At 35.3% G+C, this 25,000-nt stretch overlaps 1 protein-coding gene across 2 annotated transcripts in view; it reads right to left on the reverse strand.

Moving 5' to 3' along the window:
• Positions 1-25,000, reverse strand: part of LOC145268547 (uncharacterized) — a 997,234-nt gene that overhangs the window by 572,020 nt on the left and 400,214 nt on the right. For both annotated transcript variants that reach the window (XM_080124031.1, XM_080124030.1), the window contains exon 2: positions 18,977-19,027. The gene's annotated coding sequence lies outside the window, so the exon portion shown is untranslated. The remainder of the gene's footprint in view (positions 1-18,976; positions 19,028-25,000) is intronic.

Here is a 25,000-nt window from a genome sequence, read left to right on the forward strand (position 1 = left end):
TTTCGGAAAATGTCTGCCAAGTCAGACAAATAATAATCCAAGGGGAAATTGGGGGTAATAGATTAATCCGTAACATTTGAAACAAACTCCAAATTGGAGGCAACATTCAGAATGCGTAAAAATCCTGTAGTGTAATTTCACTCCCTTATACCTCTGGAAATTACACCATGGAATTTTTATGTTAAATTATCTTTTTCGACTACGACTAACTTCATGAAAACTATAGTAAATTCTAACAGTGTAAAAATAGACAAAGAGACGAATTTAGGATGTTTATTAAATAATCAAATCATTGAAGGGAATTCACTTTGCAACTGCAGGAATATTGATGAATGTCCGTTAGAAGGTAAATGTCTCATAATAGCACCAAAGCATCGGGGCCAGGTATTGCAGTTTTAAAGATAGATTTAATAATCATACAGCTTCCTTTATAATGCCACTAGCTAATAATAATAAAACAATATCATTAGCAAATTGGATTAGGGAATTAAGAAAAAATAAAATTGAATACTAATTGAAATGGTCGATACTAGGAAGTGCTGGTAAATGCTCTCCAAACAAGTTTGTCCGATGTAGCCTTTGCAATCTAAAATCTTATCATACAATAATATCTAAAGTAACAAACGCCAGGAAGTAATTCAAAGTTGTTTACATAGATATAAGTATATATTGTCTCGACTAAAACCTGATTACAAGCATAAATTAAATTAAATTAAATGAACTCACAAAGCATGAAAATTTAATTATTATTTATAGCGATTAATACATAAATAAATAAAAATAGAATTAAAAATAAACTAATAATTTTTAGTTAAATGAATAAATCTAAAATAAATAAAATAATATGTTTAATATAAAGTAAATGGAAAGGGTATGAACTTTAGATATTGTGTTGTATTGACAAATTTCAATCTATCATGATAATATAGAGTAAAAGTAGTATTAAATTCTCTAATGTTAATTTATAACTAGTTTAATTAATTGAGATAAGTAAGCGGTATAAACTTAGACCCAAGAAGATCTTGTCTTTAATATAGCATGTTTAGAAGAATAGATTAGAAGAAAATATGTTAAACCATCATAGCATGCTAATTTAGTATTTTCATTTATGGAGATACATATATTATATAAAATATAAAATAGTTAATAAAGTAAAATAAACTAGTAATTGTAGAACATTATAAACTAATTAAATCAACTTAGATATTTAGCAAATTTATACTTGTATTCAGATAATGTTAGCAAATATAATGACAAGTTATAATCAGATTTATATTTTAAATAAACTATGAAGGTAAATATGATAATATATCTCACGTAATGCAGTATTTAAACGTGATAAATGAGCGCATGTAATTATATTCTATAATTATATGTGGATTAAAAATGAAATATTAAATTAGGGTAGATAATAATAGTTAATTCGAAATATATAATTTCTGGATTGATCGCAATGTTTGGACATGTTAAACATTTGTTTGCTAAAAAAATTAGTTTATGGATTGTAATGACAATTTTTTTATGATCATAATACAATAACGTATTTATAGAATTAAAATACCAAAAATTGATCTAAAACCTGCTGTATTTGTTGAAATAAGTGATTGTTCTACGATTGATGTGTTGAGTCAATATATAAACCGATTGTGTTTAGTGTTAGAATTGTTAGAATGGATGTAAAAACACTAGATAAGGTATATCTAATAATACAATATCATATAATAAGCATAATAAAATTATTTAATCATAATCATAATACAATAAAGTATTTATAATAAGCATAATATTTTATAATATTTTATAATAAGCATAATATCTTATAATATTTTATAATAAGCATAATATTTATAATAAGCATAATAATAATATATAATTATGATCATAATACAATAAAGTATTTATAGAATCAAAATACCAAAAATTGATCTAAAACTTGCTGTATTTGTTGAAATAAGTGATTGTTGTACGATTGATGTGTTGACTCAAATATATAAACCGATTGTGTTTAGTGTTAGACTTGTTCGAATGGATGTAAAAACACTAGATAAGGTATATCTATGAAATAAGTGGAACAGTAAACCATTTTTTTATGCATTAACTAAACGTTTATATTTCAGAATTATAGTTCAACATTTAAAAAAAGAAGGAAAAGGTAGTAGTAAGAGGGGAATAGTAAGAAGGAGGCAGATAATAAGAGAACTATCAAATGAACACATGAAACTGTGTAAAGATGGAAATGTTTTATACGTTATTATAATTACAGTACTTAAACATATTAAATATGGGTTTAAATTAATTTTAAATATAGTAAAGATAAATGGGGGTAAGTTGAATATATAATATTATGTCAAAATAACATTAATAATGCTTAAGTAATTAAAAGTAAAATAAGATTTAAATTCATTTAATTAATTAAAAGCACATACTACTATGTGATTAGGTTACTTTTAAATCGAATTATAAGGGGAATTAAGATTTATTCAATCTTAAACAAAAATTATAGCTAACTACTTTACTAGTTCGAGAGATATTTTTTAATACTTGATTTAAAGTAGCAAAAATACATAATACATGAAATGTGAATTTTAAAGTATTACATTCTAAATAATAATAATAATAATAATAATAATAATAATAATAATAATAATAATAATAATAATAATAATAATAATAGTAATAATAATAATAATAATAATAATAAATTATAGATAAAATAAATATAAGTTTAGTAACTAAATACTTTATAATTCGATATTAAGGAGGAATGAATTATAATATATTTAAAACACAAATAAAAATTATAATTAACCATTCATCTGATGATTATAACTAAATTTAGACAATCGATAAATAAAACTCATAAATATTTAATATTGTATATTAAAATGGTTAGAATACTATCATTTTATATTCAACATATAAGTTAATTAATTTATAGTATACATTGAATTAATTAATGAATAAATATAAAACGAATGACATTAGAACTGTACAAATATTATTTATTAGGAAAAGAGAAAGTGGAAGGAATAAGACAATATAAAAGAAAGAATGATAAAAAAATGCAGAAAAGATATATTAAAGTTTTTTTGTTCAAAGGGCTATAACTCTGTAAAGCTTAAAATTAAAATTCAAAATTAAATTATTAATATTTTTCGCTCAAGGTAAACGGATTATAGAGCGACTTCAAAATTTCAACTAAATAAAATTATAGTTTTAGAATAAAAAAATACAAAGAATTATAATTTATGTAATAATTAATTTAATTATAACCGTAATAAGAATTAAATTATGTATAGTTTTAAATTCAGATTAATAATTAATTTTATACAACCGGACATTGAAAATAGCTTTTTTTTAAAGTTTCGTATATGTAAACATGTGTACTAGATTATAATCATTGATGTTATTTGGGTAAATATGGATATATTAATTATAAATAATAAATAATGAATTTACTAATTAATAAATAGAATATTTCTGGCAGAATATACCTAAATTAACGGTATTTGTTAATACGTATATGCGGGTTTTAACGACTCTAAGTTCAAAATGGCGTAATGAAAATAAACTATGAGGTATTTGCAGCTTCTCTTCCAATTTTCGGATTTTTACTCATGTCCAAACGCATTTTCTTTCATTTTGGTGGATATATTGTTGCTATGTCTTCCGCTGAATAAAGGACAAAATAGATTCACTGATTGATATAATAATTACGTGATTGATTTTGTGCTACGAAACAGATATTGTCAAAAATTGTAAGTGTCAACTGAATTAAAGGAATAAATTGTAAGATGGTCAAAATCATGAAATGTGGAATATAGACTTTTGTCATTCATTTTATGTATATATATATATATATATATATATATATATATATATATATATATATATATATATATATATAAATAAAAATTATATTTTAATTTTACCGTCACTGGATTATTTATCTTCCACCAGACTATCCATTCATGTGTAATCACCTTTTTCTTCACCATATTCCCTCTGCTTCACTTTTTTTGTTATCAAGTAAGATCTTTGACGTACTTGTTGTTTCATCAAATACTTTTGCATGCAAAATCCGATCCCGCATTTTGCTAATTCCTACCCTCTGACGAGAAGGAAAGTATTTCTTCGAAACTCTACGGAGTAAGGACTATCCACTTATCTCGTGTTTCCTTTTCAGATTAAATATGTTTTTAACTCATTTCAAAATGTTTTTTTAACATGTTTTTTACCTGTTTCCTCGTATATATATATATATATATATATATATATATATATATATATATATATATATATATATATATATATATATATATATATATATATAGTGGAGATGGTAATTAATAAAAACCGAGGAAAGTTCTCAATACTGTTGTAGAGCAAATATGCGTTTTATTTTTTATTACCGTATCTTTCTGTTAAGTTACATTATTGTTTCGGCTACACGGCAGTTTTTTTAGCGTCCTCAGACTTTTTACAGAAATCTGTAAAAGTCTGAGGACGCTACAGACGGCCAAAGAAAAAACGGCCGTGTAGTCGAAACAATAAAACGTATATATATATATATATATATATATATATATATATATATAGAGAGAGAGAGAGAGAGAGAGAGAGAGAGAGAGGGAGAGAGAGAGAGAAATGATAACGTATGAAGGAAAATGTTAAAATGAAGAATCCAGAATTAGAAGAAGAAGATAGAAGATTTTAACCTTAAATAACTAATGTACTTTTGATGCATGTTTTTATTGATGTCCAACAATAAAGTACAAGCACGCCTATAAAGTTAAACACACATGGTATGGATATACAGCAATTTAAACATTTGAATGAAAACTAAATGTAAACAATTTTTTTCTTCAATGATACGGTCAGCAAATAGAAAACATATAAAAATGAAAACAAAAAATAAAAATTTATGAATGTTGAATGCATTTAGTTTTTTCAGAAGGATAGACGAACATTTATAGGCATTGATGAAGCCTAGTACAAAAATTAATGTTGTATATTATGTTTATCACGAAAATGTATGTGAGAAAGCAGAAACAATTGTATGTCAATGAATTTTTTTTAAGTATTTACGAGAATTTGTTTCCAATATTTTCTAAGTTTATATATAAGTAAATTCAATTAGAGCTTTAGTTATACACTATTGAGCTATAACTTAAACTTTTGTATTAATAGAATATTATATGATATAATATAATACACACACATACACACACTTACATACATACATACATACATACATACACACACACACACACACACATATATATATATATATATATATATATATATATATATATATATATACTAGCAGGGAGACTCGATGTTGCTTGGGATTAAATGAGATTAACGAATATTCTATTGTCTATCTTCATCGAATTGTATGATTACCTGCTTTAGCCAGGGGACCTACCATAGTGCAATGAGAGGAAGCTTCACATACATACAAAACTATCTAAGAACACTGCCAGGCACATGAGATATATTTGTGTGAAATTTTGAAGAATTCAAATCGGCTCAGACGTTTTCAAGTCTACAAGGAACACACAAAGTACCTTTATATATATATATATATATATATATATATATATATATATATATATATATATATATATATATATATATATACGACAGAAGATCAGAACATTGATACGATCGGTTTCAATAAAGAAGTTATTAACAAATGATCACATCTTGTTAAATCTCTTCAGCCATTGATCATTTGTTGACTTGAAACCGACGGTACCAATCTTGTTCTGCGCTTCTGTAATACATATGCATATACATATAAATATTATGCTTTTATTTTTTGTAATATGTACGTATCTTCTATATAATATTTTGATTGCAGAAATTCTCCTCTGGACCAAAGTACCTTAGGTTTGCTACAGTAGATGCCGCATACAAATTAATTATATCTAGACTATTGTCACTATCTTATGTAACTTTAGAATGCCTTTTTAGACACATTTAGTCATTATAATAAAATCCTAAATTTCATACTAGGCGCTACATTATCACAATCGCCTCTCTCTATGTCTTTCTGTCTGTCTCTCTGTGTCTTCCTCTCTCTCTCTCTCTTTATATATATATATATATATATATATATATATATATATATATATATATATATATATATATATATATATATATATTCAAAGACTATATATTGAGTATTTAAATATGTATGGCTAGGTTCCCTTCCTCTTATTTGGATACTTTTCTGGTACCAAAGGTACTAAAGTTTTTTTTCTGATAAAATACAAAAATAATTATCAAATAACTTTTTAAATATGGTCACTAAAACTAGATTGCAAGCTAGGTCTGGGCAGTCCTCAGAACTAGTGAGTTCCCCTAGGGCTTACCACCCAAGGAGGTCGGAGATGTCTCGACAGGGTCAAGCCGTTGTCATTAGTAATATAGAAGTAGGAACTCCTTCTTTTGAAGTGGCAAATGGGACTTGTTCGGCCGATAATAATTTTAAGGTTGCTCCTTGTGGAGCACCCTTATGTAAAACGTGCAATATTCTTATAACATCTAAAGAATATAAGTCAAATGTGACTAATAAAATTTATTATGTTGTAAATCATTCTAAAGAAGATTTGTCATGTAGGTCCCAAAATTTGGTCTACCTGTTGTCCTGTAAAAACTGTAATTTACAATACGTAGGAGAAACTGTAATGCCTCTAAATAAACGCATGAATTTGCATAGGACTAGCACTAAGGGATGTATTCATGTTGTTAAACATTTTAAAGAAACCTTTAGTCAGTCGTCTTTTTCTGTACAAATAATTGAAAAAATCAAATGCAATGGATATAATAGTCTAGGTAATGTAGATAACGATATCCTAAGGATGCGTCAGGATAAGGAAGACGATATAATTAAAAAAATGCGAGTAATTTACCCATATGGGTTGAATATTAAAGTTAAAAAAAATAACCTACAAGATTCTGAAATTATAGGTAGATTATATCCAGCTTTGCCTCGCTACGGTATTAGAGATAGAACTCATGTTAATAGAAATAATAGAAAATCAGTTATTTCATGCGAGGATTTTTTTAGTAAAGTTAAAGATATTATTATTAATAAAATTTATGAGTCGTTCAATTATATAAGAAAGTTGCTTAATCAAACAAAAAAGAAAGCTTTGAAGGAAATAGCATCTAAAATATTATTACAACCGGATATGATATATAAGAAGGACTATTTCATTCAATGGTATGAATATATTCTAGATATAATTGACACTAAATTATATAAGCCACCAGTGAACGATATAAAAAAGAAACCTAAAAATGTTTGTGTAGTTTTGTATGAAAATAAAGGTTTAGATGATGTAAATTTACCTTAAATATTTAATAAACAAAAAACTATACAATTACTACCAAATGAGTTCCAGAAAAAAGATCAAAAACCAATAGTTACATATAAACTAGGGCCAACAATACGCAATAAAATTTTTAATTATAAGAAAACGGTAGAACATATAAATGTAAAAGATAATAATATAAATATTCCAGAATGTGATTGTAATTCCTCTCAGTTCTGTAATAATGAGATAAAACATGTAATTACAGGAGATTTAAATATAGTAAATAATCCTAAATTAAGAAAACTACTTAGTAAGGGTCCAAATTATAGAGAACCTAAATGCCTAAATTACACTAAATGCGTTAAAGAAGTAACTAAAGCACTAGAAGGTTTTATTATGTCTATGGTAAAGAAATATAAATTAGCACAGTCTACGTTTGATGCATGGAAAAATAGTATATTTGAATGCGTAAACAAAAAGGTTAAACATATAAAACAATTTAAACACCCTAGAAAAACCAATCCTCTTTTTAAAAATTTAGAAATACGGGAGGAACTTTAAATACTTCAAGAAAAGTTTGTAATAGTTCCGATTGATAAAGCGGCAAACAATATAGCTTTTATATATAAAAAATATTATATACAACGTTTATTGATAGAAGTAGGACTTATAGGAAACGATTCGGATACTTATAAAGTAAGTAATAGTAATTTAGATAGCATTATTTTGAATAATAGTATTATAAATGAAAAAGTAGGATTAAAGTTAGAAGACAAACACAAAAATCTTCCATGTATGTATTGGATACCTAAAATGCATAAAAATCCAGTTGGTGCTAGATTTATTGTAGGTTCTAAGACGTGCATAACTAAACCTCTAAGTAAAGCTGTATCTAAAATATTTAAATTAATTATAAATCAAATAAATAATTTTCATCTGAAAAGTAAATTCTATAGTAATATAAATCTATTTTGGGTAGTAAATAATTCCAAACCAGTAAAAGAAAAATTAGATAAAATAAATTCCAGAATAAAAGCAAAATCTATAGCTACTTATGATTTTAGTACGCTATATACAAAAATTTCGCACGAAAAACTTATAAAATAATTAAATGATACTGTAGATTTAGCTTTTCAAGGTGGAAAAGGTAAATATATAGACTTTTCAAACTCTAAAGCTTTCTGGTGTAAAAATAAAAATAGCAAAACTAGTGTTTCTAAAGGTATTTTAAAAATACTTGTAAGTCATCTTATTAAAGAATGCTATTTTCAAATAGGAAATAAAACATAACTCCAAACGATAGGTATCCCAATGGGATTGGATCCTGCACCATTTTGGGCAAATTTGTATTTACATAGACTCGAGTATATATATATATGTCATCATTATTAAAAACAGATATATCTAAAACATATAACTTTCATGGGTGTAGGAGATTTATAGATGACCTTATATGCATAAACGATAATGATGAATTCGAAAAAAGTAAACATCTTATATATCCAAACGAACTAAAATTGAATTGTGAACATAGAGGACAACAGGCTACATTTTTGGATTTAGATATAAAAATTGAGGATGGGATTTTTCTTTATAAAATATTTGATAAAAGAAACGCATTCCCCTTTAAAATAGTACGTATGCCCCATAAGGATAGCACCTGCCCTGTTTTTGTGTTTTATGGAACCATTATGTCAGAGTTTTTGAGAATAGCTCGCGTTACTCTAAAATTAACAGATTTTATACCACCAGTTTCTAGCTTAGTAATAAGGATGATAAAACAAGGTGGGGATAAAAATAAAATATTAAAACAGTTAAATAAAGCATTTGTTCGTTATCCTGATGCTTTTGAATCGTTTAAGATAAACCAGACTATATTAATAAAGGAAATCCAAAACTATATTAGCAATGTATAAAATGTATTTATAATTACATATAATAAATTAATTAAAAAAAAAAAAAAAAAAATGTATATATGTAAAAATAAAATATTTTTAACCTTTATATATCTAATTTTAAATAAATAAGAATGTAAATATAAAAACTACTAATTATAGTGGGGGTGATAAGTAGTTAAATGGATTAATCCAAAGCTTATAAATACAAGACTGAAAAATTAAACGTATCCATTTCAAATGGATCGTACCAGTCAAGGATTCGTCACTTGACACTCAGACCAACAGGTGAGGGGCCGGAGACCGGCCCAGCACCTGTTGGACTGAGGTACACCGCCTGGGTAATACCTAGGAGGTCCACCCTCCCAGGCCTTGCCACTGGGCTTTCCGGTGGGGCAAGTTTATTGCTTGTTGCCTGAGGCGCCCCGACCGGGGAATGCCGACGGGGTTACTCAGGCAATTTTTAAAATTGCAGGAGTGCCCCTCCTTTAGGGGAGCCTGCTGGGTTACCACTTTCCGGCCTTGTGCCACATTTTGCTGAGTGGACAGCAAATAAATATAATCCATTTTAAATGGATAGTACCAGTCAAGGATCCGTCACTTGACACTCAGCCCAACAGGTGAGGGGCCGGGAACCGGCCCAGCACCTGTTGGACTGAGGTACACTGCCTGGGTAATACCTAGGAGGTCCACCCTCCCAGGCCTTGCCACCGGGCTTTCCGGTGGGGCAAGTTTATTGCTTGCTGCCTGAGGCGCCCCGACCGGGGAATGCCGACGGGGTTACTCAGGCAATTTTTAAAATTGCAGGAGTGCCCCTCCTTTAGGGGAGCCTGCTGGGTCACCACTTTCCGGCCTTGTGCCACATTTTGCTGAGTGGACAGCAAATAAATACAATCCATTTTAAATGGATAGTACCAGTCAAGGATCCGTCACTTGACACTCAGCCCAACAGGTGAGAGGCCGGGAACCGGCCCAGCACCTGTTGGACTGAGGTACACCGCCTGGGTAATACCTAGGAGGTCCACCCTCCCAGGCCTTGCCACCGGGCTTTCCGGTGGGGCAAGTTTATTGCTTGCTGCCTGAGGCGCCCCGACCGGAAAATGCCGACGGGGTTACTCAGGCAATTTTTAAAATTGCAGGAGTGCCCCTCCTTTAGGGGAGCCTGCTGGGTTACCACTTTCCGGCCTTGTGCCACATTTTGCTGAGTGGACAGCAAATAAATATAATCCATTTTAAATGGATAGTACCAGTCAAGGATCCGTCACTTGACACTCAGCCCAACAGGTGAGGGGCCGGGAACCGGCCCAGCACCTGTTGGACTGAGGTACACCGCCTGGGTAATACCTAGGAGGTCCACCCTCCCAGGCCTTGCCACCGGGCTTTCCGGTGGGGCAAGTTTATTGCTTGCTGCCTGAGGCGCCCCGACCGGGGAATGCCGACGGGGTTACTCAGGCAATTTTTAAAATTGCAGGAGTGCCCCTCCTTTAGGGGAGCCTGCTGGGTTACCACTTTCCGGCCTTGTGCCACATTTTGCTGAGTGGACAGCAAATAAATATAATCCATTTTAAATGGATAGTACCAGTCAAGGATCCGTCACTTGACACTCAGCCCAACAGGTGAGGGGCCGGGAACCGGCCAGCACCTGTTGGACTGAGGTACACCGCCTGGGTAATACCTAGGAGGTCCACCCTCCCAGGCCTTGCCACCGGGCTTTCCGGTGGGGCAAGTTTATTGCTTGCTGCCTGAGGCGCCCCGACCGGGGAATGCTGACGGGGTTACTCAGGCAATTTTTAAAATTGCAGGAGTGCCCCTCCTTTAGGGGAGCCTGCTGGGTTACCACTTTCCGGCCTTGTGCCACATTTTGCTGAGTGGACAGCAAATAAATATAATCCATTTTAAATGGATAGTACCAGTCAAGGATCCGTCACTTGAAACTCAGCCCAACAGGTGAGGGGCCGGGGACCGGCCAAGCACCTGATGGACTGAGGTACACCGCCTGGGTAATACCTAGGAGGTCCACCCTCCCAGGCCTTGCCACTGGGCTTTCCGGTGGGGCAAGTTTATTGCTTGCTGCCTGAGGCGCCCCGACCGGGGAATGCCGACGGGGTTACTCAGGCAATTTTTAAAATTGCAGGAGTGCCCCTCCTTTAGGGGAGCCTGCTATGTTACCACTTTCCGGCCTTGTGCCACATTTTGCTGAGTGGACAGCAAATAAATATAATCCATTTTAAATGGATAGTACCAGTCAAGGATCCGTCACTTGACACTCAGCCCAACAGGTGAGGGGCCGGGAACCGGCCCAGCACCTGTTGGACTGAGGGACACCGCTTGGGTAATACCTAGGAGGTCCAGCCTCCCAGGCCTTGCCACCGGGCTTTCCGGTGGGGCAAGTTTATTGCTTGTTGCCTGAGGCGCCCCGACCGGGGAATGCCGACGGGGTTACTCAGGCAATTTTTAAAATTGCAGGAGTGCCCCTCCTTTAGGGGAGCCTGCTGGGTTACCACTTTCCGGCCTTGTGCCACATTTTGCTGAGTGGACAGCAAATAAATATAATCCATTTTAAATGGATAGTACCAGTCAAGGATCCGTCACTTGACACTCAGCCCAACAGGTGAGGGGCCGGAGACCGGCCCAGCACCTGTTGGACTGAGGTAAACCGCCTGGATAATACCTAGGAGGTCCACCCTCCCAGGCCTTGCCACTGGGCTTTCCGGTGGGGCAAGTTTATTGCTTGCTGCCTGAGGCGCCCCGGCCGGGGAATGCCGACGGGGTTACTCAGGCAATTTTTAAAATTGCAGGAGTGCCCCTCCTTTAGGGGAGCCTGCTGGGTTACCACTTTCCGGCCTTGTGCCACATTTTGCTGAGTGGACAGCAAATAAATATAATCCATTTTAAATGGATAGTACCAGTCAAGGATACGTCACTTGACACTCAGCCCAACAGGTGAGGGGCCGGGAACCGGCCCAGCACCTGTTGGACTGAGGTACACCGCTTGGGTAATACCTAGGAGGTCCACCCTCCCAGGCCTTGCCACCGGGCTTTCCGGTGGGGCAAGTTTATTGCTTGTTGCCTGAGGCGCCCCGACCGGGGAATGCCGACGGGGTTACTCAGGCAATTTTTAAAATTGCAGGAGTGCCCCTCCTTTAGGGGAGCCTGCTGGGTTACCACTTTCCGGCCTTGTGCCACATTTTGCTGAGTGGACAGCAAATAAATATAATCCATTTTAAATGGATAGTACCAGTCAAGGATCCGTCACTTGACACTCAGCCCAACAGGTGAGGGGCCGGAGACCGGCCCAGCACCTGTTGGACTGAGGTACACCGCCTGGGTAATACCTAGGAGGTCCACCCTCCCAGGCCTTGTCACCGGGCTTTCCGGTGGGGCAAGTTTATTGCTTGCTGCCTGAGGCGCCCCGACCGGGGAATGCCGACGGGTTTACTCAGGCAATTTTTAAAATTGCAGGAGTGCCCCTCCTTTAGGGGAGCCTGCTGGGTTACCACTTTCTGGCCTTGTGCCACATTTTGCTGAGTGGACAGCAAATAAATATAATCCATTTCAAATGGATAGTACCAGTCAAGGATCCGTCACTTGACAACCAGCCCAACAGGTGAGGGGCCGGAGACCGGCCCAGCACCTGTTGGACTGAGGTACACCGCCTGGGTAATACCTAGGAGGTCCACCCTCCCAGGCCTTGCCACCGGGCTTTCCGGTGGGGCAAGTTTATTGCTTGTTGCCTGAGGCGCCCCGACCGGGGAATGCCGACGGGGTTACTCAGGCAATTTTTAAAATTGCAGGAGTGCCTCTCCTTAAGGGGACCCTGCTGGGTTACCACTTTCCGGCCTTGTGCCACATTTTGCTGAGTGGACAGCAAATAAATATAATCCATCTCAAATGGATAGTACCAGTCAAGGATCCGTCACTTGACACTCAGCCCAACAGGTGAGGGGCCGGAGACCGGCCCAGCACCTGTTGGACTGAGGTAAACCGCCTGGGTAATACCTAGGAGGTCCACCCTCCCAGGCCTTGCCACCGGGCTTTCTGGTGGGGCAAGTTTATTGCTTGCTGCCTGAGGCGCCCCGACCGGGGAATGCCAGCGGGGTTACTCAGGCAATTTTTAAAATTGCAGGAGTGCCTCTCCTTAAGGGGAGCCTGCTGGGTTACCACTTTCCGGCCTTGTGCCACATTTTGCTGAGTGGACAGCAAATAAATATAATCCATCTCAAATGGATAGTACCAGTCAAGGATCCGTCACTTGACAATCAGCCCAACAGGTGAGGGGCCGGAGACTGGCCCAGCACCTGTTGGACTGAGGTACACCGCCTGGGTAATACCTAGGAGGTCCACCCTCCCAGGCCTTGCCACCGGGCTTTCCGGTGGGGCAAGTTTATTGCTTGTTGCCTGAGGCGCCCCGACCGGGGAATGCCGACGGGGTTACTCAGGCAATTTTTAAAATTGCAGGAGTGCCTCTCCTTAAGGGGAGCCTGCTGGGTTACCACTTTCCGGCCTTGTGCCACATTTTGCTGAGTGGACAGCAAATAAATATAATCCATCTCAAATGGATAGTACCAGTCAAGGATCCGTCACTTGACACTCAGCTCAACAGGTGAGGGGCCGGAGACCGGCCCAGCACCTGTTGGACTGAGGTACACCGCCTGGGTAATACCTAGGCGGTCCACCCTCCCAGGCCTTGCCACCGGGCTTTCCGGTGGGGCAAGTTTATTGCTTGTTGCCTGAGGCGCCCCGACCGGGGAATGCCGACGGGGTTACTCAGGCAATTTTTAAAATTGCAGGAGTGCCTCTCCTTAAGGGGAGCCTTCTGGGTTACCACTTTCCGGCCTTGTGCCACATTTTGCTGAGTGGACAGCAAATAAATATAATCCATCTCAAATGGATAGTACCAGTCAAGGATCCGTCACTTGACAATCAGCCCAACAGGTGAGGGGCCGGAGACCGGCCCAGCACCTGTTGGACTGAGGTACACCGCCTGGGTAATACCTAGGAGGTCCACCCTCCCAGGCCTTGCCACCGGGCTTTCCGGTGGGGCAAGTTTATTGCTTGCTGCCTGTGGGGCCCCGACCGGGGAATGCCGACGGGGTTACTCAGGCAATTTTGAAAATTGCAGGAGTGCCCCTCCTTTAGGGGAGCCTGCTGGGTTACCACTTTCCGGCCTTGTGCCACATTTTGCTGAGTGGACAGCAAATAAATATAATCCATTTCAAATGGATAGTACCAGTCAAGGATCCGTCACTTTACACTCAGAACAACAGGTGATGAACCGGAGACCGGCCCAGCACCTGTTGGACTGAGGTACACCGCCTGAGTAATACCTAGGAGGTCCACCCTCCCAGGCCTTGCCACTGGGCTTTCCGTTGGGGCAAGTTTATTGCTTGCTGCCTGAGGCGCCCCGACCGGGGAATGCCGACGGGGTTACTCAGGCAATTTTTAAAATTGCAGGAGTGCCCCTCCCTTAGGGGAGCCTGCTGGGTTACCACTTTCCGGCCTTGTGCCACATTTTGCTGAGTGGACAGCAAATAAATATAATCCATTTCAAATGGATAGTACCAGTCAAGGATACGTCACTTGACACTCAGCTCAACAGGTGAGGGGCCGGAGACGGCCCAGCACCTGTTGGACTGAGGTACACCGCCTGGGTAATACCTAGGTGGTCCACCCTCCCAGGCCTTGCCACTGGGCTTTCCGGTGGGGCAAGTTTATTGCTTGTTGCCTGAGGCGCCCCGACCGGGGAATGCTGACGGGGTTACTCAGGCAATTTTTTAAATTGCAGGAGTGCCCCTCCTTTAGGGGAGCCTGCTAGGTTACCACTTTCCGGCCTTGTGCCACATTTTGCTGAGTGGACAGCAAATAAATATAATCCATTTCAAATGGATAGTACAGTCAAGGATCCATCACTTGACACTCAGCCCAACAGGTGAGGGGCCGGAGACCGGCCCAGCACCTGTTGGACTGAGGTACACCGCCTGGGTAATACCTAGGTGGTCCACCCTCCCAGGCCTTGCCACTGGGCTTTCCGGTGGGGCAAGTTTATTGCTTGTTGCCTGAGGCGCCCCGACCGGGGAATGCCGACGGGGTTACTCAGGCAATTTTTAAAATTGCAGGAGTGCCCCTCCTTTAGGGGAGCCTGCTGGGTTACCACTTTCCGGCCTTGTGCCACATTTTGCTGAGTGGACAGCAAATAAATATAATCCATTTTAAATGGATAGTACAAGTCAAGGATCCGTCACTTGACACTCAGCCCAACAGGTGAGGGACCGGAGACCGGCCCAGCACCTGTTGGACTGAGGTACACCGCCTGGGTAATACCTAGGAGGTCCACCCTCCCAGGCCTTGCCACCGGGCTTTCCGGTGGGGCAAGTTTATTGCTTGTTGCCTGAGGCGCCCCGACCGGGGAATGCCGGCGGGGTTACTCAGGCAATTTTTAAAATTGCAGGAGTGCCCCTCCTTAAGGGGAGCCTGCTGGGTTACCACTTTCCGGCCTTGTGCCACATTTTGCTGAGTGGACAGCAAATAAATATAATCCATTTTAAATGGATAGTACCAGTCAAGGATCCGTCACTTGACACTCAGCCTAACAGGTGAGGGACCGGAGACCGGCCCAGCACCTGTTGGACTGAGGTACACCGCCTGGGTAATACCTAGGAGGTCCACCCTCCCAGGCCTTGCCACCGGGCTTTCCGGTGGGGCAAGTTTATTGCTTGTTGCCTGAGGCGCCCCAACCAGGGAATGCCGACGGGGTTACTCAGGCAATTTTTAAAATTGCAGGAGTGCCCCTCCTTAAGGGGAGCCTGCTGGGTTACCACTTTCCGGCCTTGTGCCACATTTTGCTGAGTGGACAGCAAATAAATATAATCCATTTTAAATGTGGAAATTGATGAATCGCACAGGTAAGAAATTCATTTTTATACTATGAAAATGTTAGTAATTGCAATTAAGAATAGGAAATTGGATAAAAAAATTTTTGTAACATGTCTTCTTCCTAAGATTAAGGGTGGTGGTGTTTGATCAACACTGCTGGGGAGCCATGAAGTAATATACTGTTTTGTTTTTAAATCCCCGAAACAGTGTTTCATGGTAAACAACTGATGATCCCTTGAAAAATTAAAAAAAATTGGTATTATAGTAAATTCGAGAGAGTTGATGCAGTGATTGCAGGTGATTAAATGACTTACTGACTAAGTGTTTTTTTTTTTTTTTTAACGAATGATAAAAAGTAATTTTTTGTGTAGTTTCAAATGTTAAAAAAACTTCAAAGACTATATATATATATATATATATATATATATATATATATATATATATATAGTTAGCTAGCTAGCTAGCTAGATAGATATATACTAACCACTCCAGCAGGACAGCACTGCATGAGGAGACTAGATCTTGAACAAAGATCTTATTATTCTATCAGATAAAACACTGTACAATTTGCTTAACTTGAATCGTTATTGTAAATTCAAGTTAAATGTTATATTTTGGTTATATTTTGGTTGATTGATGATGCTTCAAATTTCTAGTAACTTTAAAGCTAATTAAGTTTTATTATTAGTTATTATTTATACACACACGCGCATATGTGTGTGTGTGTGTGTGTGTGTGTGTGTGTGTGTGTGTGTGTGTGTGCAAAGATGAATTCAAGAATGTTGGTGTGCCTGTATACTTAAGCTATAGATATAGGTATAACGATATAAGTACAACTACATGCTGTGTAGTAAGTGAGGGTTTGTGTTTTTATCCTGTCACGTGTACAAACATTCCTTCTCCCATTTTAAGGGTATCGATCCTCTAATGAAGTGCAATAAATTGATAAAATGCTAAACTAATTAGCTTTCAAAAATTGCACAAACCAAAAAAGAAGCAGCCTAATGCATTTTCTTCAGCAAATCAATTATTTAATGCATCAACAATACAATCAAGGTTCTTTGATCTTTCAAAAAACAATAACTTACATAGATAGGGCATCAGATTTCTTTAGTTTAGAAATGTTTCTTAAAGCTCATATATGCATACATTTTTTTTTGATGGGTCACCACAGGGTGGGGGGGCAATCTCAGTAAAGGATTAAAAGCATTATTAGTTGGACGATTATTGTTGTCAAGAGAGGATTGGAAACAGTGCGTGAAAGTGTAGAAGATAATTTAATTGGATTTGATTTTCTGAAAGGACAGCTTGACAAGTATTTGTTCACAATAAACTTGAATAAGGCAAATGTTGTAGTCGGTGGAAAGTAGACTTGTGGTATCATGCTTCAAAAATGAAGAGTTCCAGGAAAGAAACTTTGTTTTTTGACTGTCGATCTTCATACCTCCGACTCTCTTCTTTCGACTGTCGTTTGTCCTTTATATTGTCAATATGAACTCATAACCTTCTTTTTGCCCAAACTTTTATTTATCGTTTTCGGCTGGTTTTGTTCTGGCCATGCTTTTTATTCATCAAAATACAAGTGACATATGGGTCAGAGTTACCCTGGCGATTGACGTCATCATGGCGCATTTCTCCGGTGATCTCGGTTGATCCAGGCACTATGAATATATCGGTCAGCTTTCCCTGGGGATTATGACATCATTATGTCCTGGTGATCCCAGGCTTCTTTGCTCTCTCTATTAGAGAGAGATTTGCACCTACGTTGGCAGTTGCTGCAGTTATAGTCGCCTGTAGGTTCTCTTTTCTTTACACACATACACACACACACACACACACACACACACACACACACACACACACACACACACACACACACACATATATATATATAAATAATACTATTTCAAATGAAGAGAGAAAGCAAATACAAAGTCTGAAATAAATTTTAAAATAAATCCTTCACTCTATTTCCATAATACGACGTTTTCTTCCTTTTTTTTTCTTTTCGTCTTTCTATACTGATTGATATATATGTTTGTGTCTTTTTAAAAATTTTCCAGTTTGAGACGTTTTCTTAGATTATTATTTCTTTTTATACACTACCGAGCGAATTGTTATATGGTATGTATATGAAAGTAGTGTTGTGGAGTAACAAAAAGAGGAAAGATATAACAAAAGAAGAGATTATAAGTTCATCAGCAGAACACTGAAGAGGAAGTTTTACAAAAAGCACAAAAGAAAGCAAAAGTAGTATTGTTAAGCAAGGTGTGGCGGTTATTTGGTGACAAAGGGCCAAACAAAGGTAAATTCGTTTATGGGTAGTTTTAAGCATGGTCGTATATTTTGTGACAGTTCACAACAGTTAGGAATAAAGTCTTGGATTTGCTACAGTTGACGACAGTTCAGTACAGTTTACAGTTAGACACAGTTAAGGAGTGTTGCAAATTAGGACAGTCAGTTAAAAGCAGATCGTGGTTCAGAGGAGATGGTGAAATGAATCGCTACACCGACTGAAGAATACAGCCTCGACACAAGATGTAGATGTGAACCTTAACTTGAAGAAGGTCGATTGTGTCACACACTCATCCAGAGTTCAACTTATATTTGCAAAATGTGTTGGAGTTTGTGTTTTTGTTTTATTTTATTTTTCTATAGTTATGAACTCCCCAGCTGCCAATGTGAGAGATGATGAACGGGAGGGGGCGTGATACCACAATGTGAACACTGGCAAAGCACAATTTTTTATTCCATTATTTTTGACATGACGTCTCCACATATGCTTCACTTGAAGATAAACATTGAGAAAAAATATAAAAAAAGAAATAATATTCTATATTTCATTTTTCAAAAAGAGGTTAATTAATAGAACACACTTACCGGTAATAGAAATAATTATCCAATTGTCCCCTGCTTATTATTTCACATATCCTAAAAAATAAGACAAAAACTAAAGTTAAAAAATATATAAAAGATTTTGAATGGAGAGATACTTTGAACTTTTATATAAATGTTACAAGGAATTAATTTCATTTTTTTCTTATGTGTTTTTAAATTCCTCATCATATCAGAGATTCTATAATTTAAGTATTAGAATGAGTATAATATATACACACGTAATGAACACACACACACACACACACATATATATATATATATATATATATACAATTTAAAAAAATTATTTTGATAGTCAGATGTATCATTTCTTCTCATCATTTTGTATATGTTGTGATTTTGGTCAGAAGAAACATAAAAACAACAATAATGATGAAACAACTGAATTCACACACCTACATATACATACATATATATATATATATACATATATATATATACACATATACACACACATATATATATATATATATATATATATATATATATATATATATATATATATATATATGGTGGGGCAGAAATGACAGGTATTTATAAAATTGTTATTACAGGAATTGGACAAAATAATGGAAGCACATTGCTGGAGATGAGGGGGACAGAAGGGGTCTTGCAATATCACACTTTTTTTTTCTTTCAAGGGCCCCGTAGACATTTCTGGGACAACAACAGAAAGACTTCTACAAGGGGCGTGCAATAAGTAATGTCCGTGACCCACTACACATAGTAGTAGAGCAACGAAACTTGGCACAGTTATTAATCTTTCTCCCCATAGGAAGCACCCAGAGTTATGCATTTCTCCCATCGTTTGATGCTGCTCTGGAGACCGTTATTGTAGAACACCCCAGGTTGGTCCTCCAACCACGACATGACTTCAGAAATCAAGGCTGCATCATCTGGGAAACGCTTTCCTTTCAAAAACAACTTCATGGTTGGGAACAGGTGAAAGTCAGAGAGTGCAAGGTCAAGAGAGTAGGGAGGATGGGGTAGGATTTCATAACCACACGCCCGTGCTTCTGATCTGGCGACATGTGAGTTATGGACCGGAGCATTGTCCTGCGGGTGGAGGGTACCATTGCTGATCTTGTCCCGCCTCTTAATTTTGATAGCTTCCCTTAATTTCCTCAAAAGTGAAGCATAATAGGCTACTGTAATTGTGGTACCCTTTGCCAGGAAATCTGTCATCACTACTCCGTCCTGGTCCCAGAAGGCTGTGAGCATGAACTTGCCAGCAGAGGGCTGCACCCTTGCCTTCTTTGGAGGTGGTGAGTCCAAGTGCTTCCATTGCATTGACTGGGCTTTGGTCTCTGGATCATAGTGATGGACCCAGGTTTCATCCTGTGTAATCAATCTTTTGAAAAACTTTGACTCATCTTCTTGGTACATCTCCAAATTCATCCTCGAGCACTCGACACGTTCTCGCTTCTGGAATGGTGTGAGTCACCTTGGAATAATCCAAGTAATCCAAATCCTTTAAAATCCATAATGATAATTACATAAATCTTAAAAAAAGTAATAAACTGTAAAATTGTACGTTTTGTCGTCCCAGCAGACCATAAAGTAAACATCAAAGAAACAGAAAAAGAAGCAAATACATGCAGCTTGTCAGAGAACTGAAAGAAATATGGAACACAAAGAGAGTCAGAATAATATTGATAATTGCAAGAGCACTTGGAGCAGTCCTGAAAAACTTGAAAAAAAGACTAGGAGATATTGAAATCAAAAGGAACATTGGGAGTATACAACGGACAGTAACGATGAAAATAGCTGAAATCTTAAGGAAAATCTTCGAATGCAGAAACTGATCCAAATAAACTATGACCATTAACCGGCTACTTAGAAACTGCAACAAAAATAAAATAAAAACATTGAAGAAACACTTAATGAAACCAAGGAAACTGAAACTGCTAAAAAAGTTATAAACTGACTCTCCTCCACTAGCAAAAACGGTATCAGCCTCGGTTGATATCACACAAACCAATTGTAAAGGATTGAGAAGCTTATTTCCACCCAAATTGCAAAGAAGACCAATTGCCATTGTCAGAGAGATATCAATGGTAAACCATTGTTGCGGTAATGCAAAGTCTTTTGCGATAGATATCGAAAGAGATGAATAATACCGGAAATATGGAAAGACATGTCACCCAGTCTCCAGAGAACATCACTGATTATTATCAGTGAGTAGTCACGGATGATGACCTGCTTGAGAACTCCTAGCGAATAATAATGATTAATAAATTATTTTCTTGAGTTATCGTGTTGTGGCTGAAACTCATTTAACTAGAAACATAAGTGAATTGTGAATTAGAGGCAACGAATGCATAGCAATTAACAAAGAAGAATAAAACTTATTTAATGAGGAAATATAGATTATTTAAGATTTTTCTTTTTCTTCCTTATAAATTAATTAGGAAAATTAGTTGGATTTTATTTGTAACGTACATTTCTTTTTACATTAAGGCGACATTGTTGCTAATTAAAGCCATTAAAATTGACTAGAAATTATATATATATATATATATGTATATATATATATATATATATATATATATATATATATATGTATATATATATATATGAATCCACTATCGTAGAAGAAATTAATGTCAGATCTTTGAATACTTAATTGGAAAGAACATATGCATAGATGGAGATCACATGCATATTTTTGAAAAAAAACAAAGAAATGCACTTAGATAAAGTAAGAATCTCTGAGTAAAAATTAGATGGCCAACTATATGTATATTACAATGGAAAAATGCGAGCATACAAACGTAATGTGGTTAAGCTTGAACATGGAAAAGTAAAGGACTAGTTATTAAAACTGGAAGAGAAATGGACAAGATATTCTAGTAAAAATATAATAAATTTATAACTTAAAATATTGCAGCATTAAGAATTGATTATATATTGTTATAAATTGAATAAAAAAATCTTTTTAAGACTGCAATATTTTAAGTTATAAATTTATATTTTTACTAGAATGTCTTGTCCTTTTCTTTTACAGTTTTATAAACGAGTCCGTTACTTTTCCATGTTTAAGTTGAACTATATTTTTATGCTCGCATTTGTCTATTGTAATCCATGATTTTTCCAGGCTTCTAATAAATTCACTTGTTCTTTGTTTAATTTAAGTGTTATTTTTTGCCCCCATAAACATATATGTAATAAAAATGTACGACACTCGTCTGCTTTAAATAAAATCCCCCAATTATCTCTCTTTCATGCTTTCATCCTCTCTGTTTCACTTGTTACTTCTCTTTTCGTGACAGCAGTGAATTAGTAGCAACAGTAGTCGCTGAAGCGACGTGGTTGTTATGGAAACCAATCATAAAAAGCGTTGCCCACCTCCTTACATATTTTTACGATTTTGAACACCAGAAAATTCATAACTTTTGTTTTACTGAACGAAAATTGGAAAATTTTTCCACAATATGGCTTAGAAGGTGATCTATGAACTAATAATTTTGTCGAAATTTGGTCGAAAAATGAGGGAGCAATGAAGCGTTAAAACTGCCACTTAACAATATATTGAAACATTACCATGTTTGAATGATATATATTTTGACTAGAAAAAAATATAACCCCTCGAATTAAATGGTTTGAATTGGGAATAAGTTAACAAAATCTATTAAATATGAACAGATAAAAAATAAACAGATTACCCCCTTTCTACCATATCCTTGTTTCTTTTTATCTCTGTTTCCTTCGTACATTTCCTTTGTAACTAACTTCCAATAAACGTTTCACAATCTATGTCTTGCTAAAACTATCAGATACCACTTCCTGTGTCTGTGTATATTTCCCATCGGCATGTAATTTTGATAAATACATGTATTGAATTATTTGTTTTATTTACTATTAATCGAATGTTAATTGAAATCAAAAATAAATTAAGGGAAAGTAAAACAAATTTTTACAAATAGTATTAAACAAAGGTAAAAATTAATACATTTTTATTATTTATCTCTAAGCGACTCACCTGGAAACAGGCCGCCATCCGGCAATGCCGGGTAAATAGAGCTGGTAGATAATATCTATATATTTATAAAGGTAGGTATGTTCATATATATATATATATATATATATATATATATATATATATATATAGTAAGTTATAAAATATATATGGCAATTAAGCTACACAGAATATTCTGTGTTTCGTCCACGCTAGGATTCATCAGGTAAGCCTGATGAATCCTAGCGTGGATGAAATGCGGAATATTCTGTGTAGCTTAATTGCCACACCTGATGAATCCTAGCGGGGATGAAACGCGGAATATTCTGTGTAGCTTAATTGCCATATATATTTTATAACTTACTGCCTAGCTCTACCTACGTATTGAGCATTGTTGAAGTAAATACTTAAAGTTTACGCATAAATTTATACTTTCGTATATTAATTTATGTGAGTAAATTAAGTAATCATATATATATATATATATATATATATATATATATATATATATATATATATATAGAGAGAGAGAGAGAGAGAGAGAGAGAGAGGTGTATTAGAAGACAATCATAATGCAATAAATAGAAATATGTCGGCGTTGAGAAGGAAGACCAAAATGAATTGATTTTTTTAATAATAATAAGTCTATAGAGTAAAATATGTGTGTGGCCGTGTTACATAATTCATTTGGAGGAACGACTTCTTTATCAAATGGTGTGTGTTTCAAATCTTCTAAAATTTATATGGCTTAGTAATGTTGTTTTTATGACTATACTGTAAAAATAAGATTTGTTTAAATGATAAAATGGTTCTCATTACATTTATATGTAATTGTTATATTTAGTTTACTTAGTTTAGTGTGTGAAATTGATTTTAGTAAATTGTTATTATGATAATTTAAATGGTAAAAATAAAAATTCAATTTGCTAATGATTACTTTAAGCAAATACTTAATGCTAATGCAGAGAGTCAGTCTCTTAAACTTTTGTAGTGAGTTATTATACTAGAATAGATGAATTACTTGCTGGTTACTTAAATTATATATCTGACGTACACACCTCTAAAATTTGTTTTATTGTGAATCTATATACTGTGTTATACTATTAATACGTATATAATTCTGTGTATGGAGGGGAGAATTGTAAATCTCTATACTATTATTATTATTATTATTATTATTATTATTATTATTATTATTATTATTATTATTGTTTTGTGTTTATGTTGATATGTGCAGGTCAATTGTATTTTAATGCCTTTTGGGGAGTATTAATTGTAAATCTATATGTGTGTCATATTGTTAATATGCCACATTTTTAAAAATCTTTGGATAGGGGAGCAATTGTAAAGTTATATAATAAGTATATTGTATTAATATTTGGGAGTGTTTATTGTAATCCTCAATATCAAATATGCTATCTTATTAATATTTGTAATCATTTCAATTTATTTGTTTACTTATATATATATATATAAATATATATATATATATATATATATATATATATATATATATATATATACTTGTTTATTGTTATATAAACATGCTCACATCCCGCTACTACAAATAGCCACTTGTTTCAATCAAACAACAGATATCATCAGGCAGCGACTTGACTATTCAAAAGTTCAATGAATATTCATTGAACTTTTGAATAGTAAAGTCGCTGCCTGATGATATCTGTTGTTTGATTGAAACAAGTGGCTATTTGTAGCAGCAGGATGTGACCATGTTTATATAACAATAAACAAGTATTATCAGCTCTTTTTATTGAGCACTATCTAACAACCTCGTTGAATTCATTAGTTCACTACTTTTGAATAAAAAGACCCGAGTGTATATATATATATATATATATATATATATATATATATATGTATATATATATATATATAAGATAAAATATATATATATATATATATAAGATAAAATTATAAATAATTATTTTGAATACCTACAAACACTAGTGTTTCATCCATCCGAAATCATCAGAGCAGAAAGTTATGATTGTTGCTTTTCATGGGATTCGAACTCAGCAATGAAGCCA

The sequence above is a fragment of the Euprymna scolopes genome, chromosome 4, assembly GCF_053919585.1.
Source record: "Euprymna scolopes isolate OS-2025 chromosome 4, ASM5391958v1, whole genome shotgun sequence".
Lineage (NCBI taxonomy): Eukaryota > Metazoa > Mollusca > Cephalopoda > Sepiida > Sepiolidae > Euprymna > Euprymna scolopes.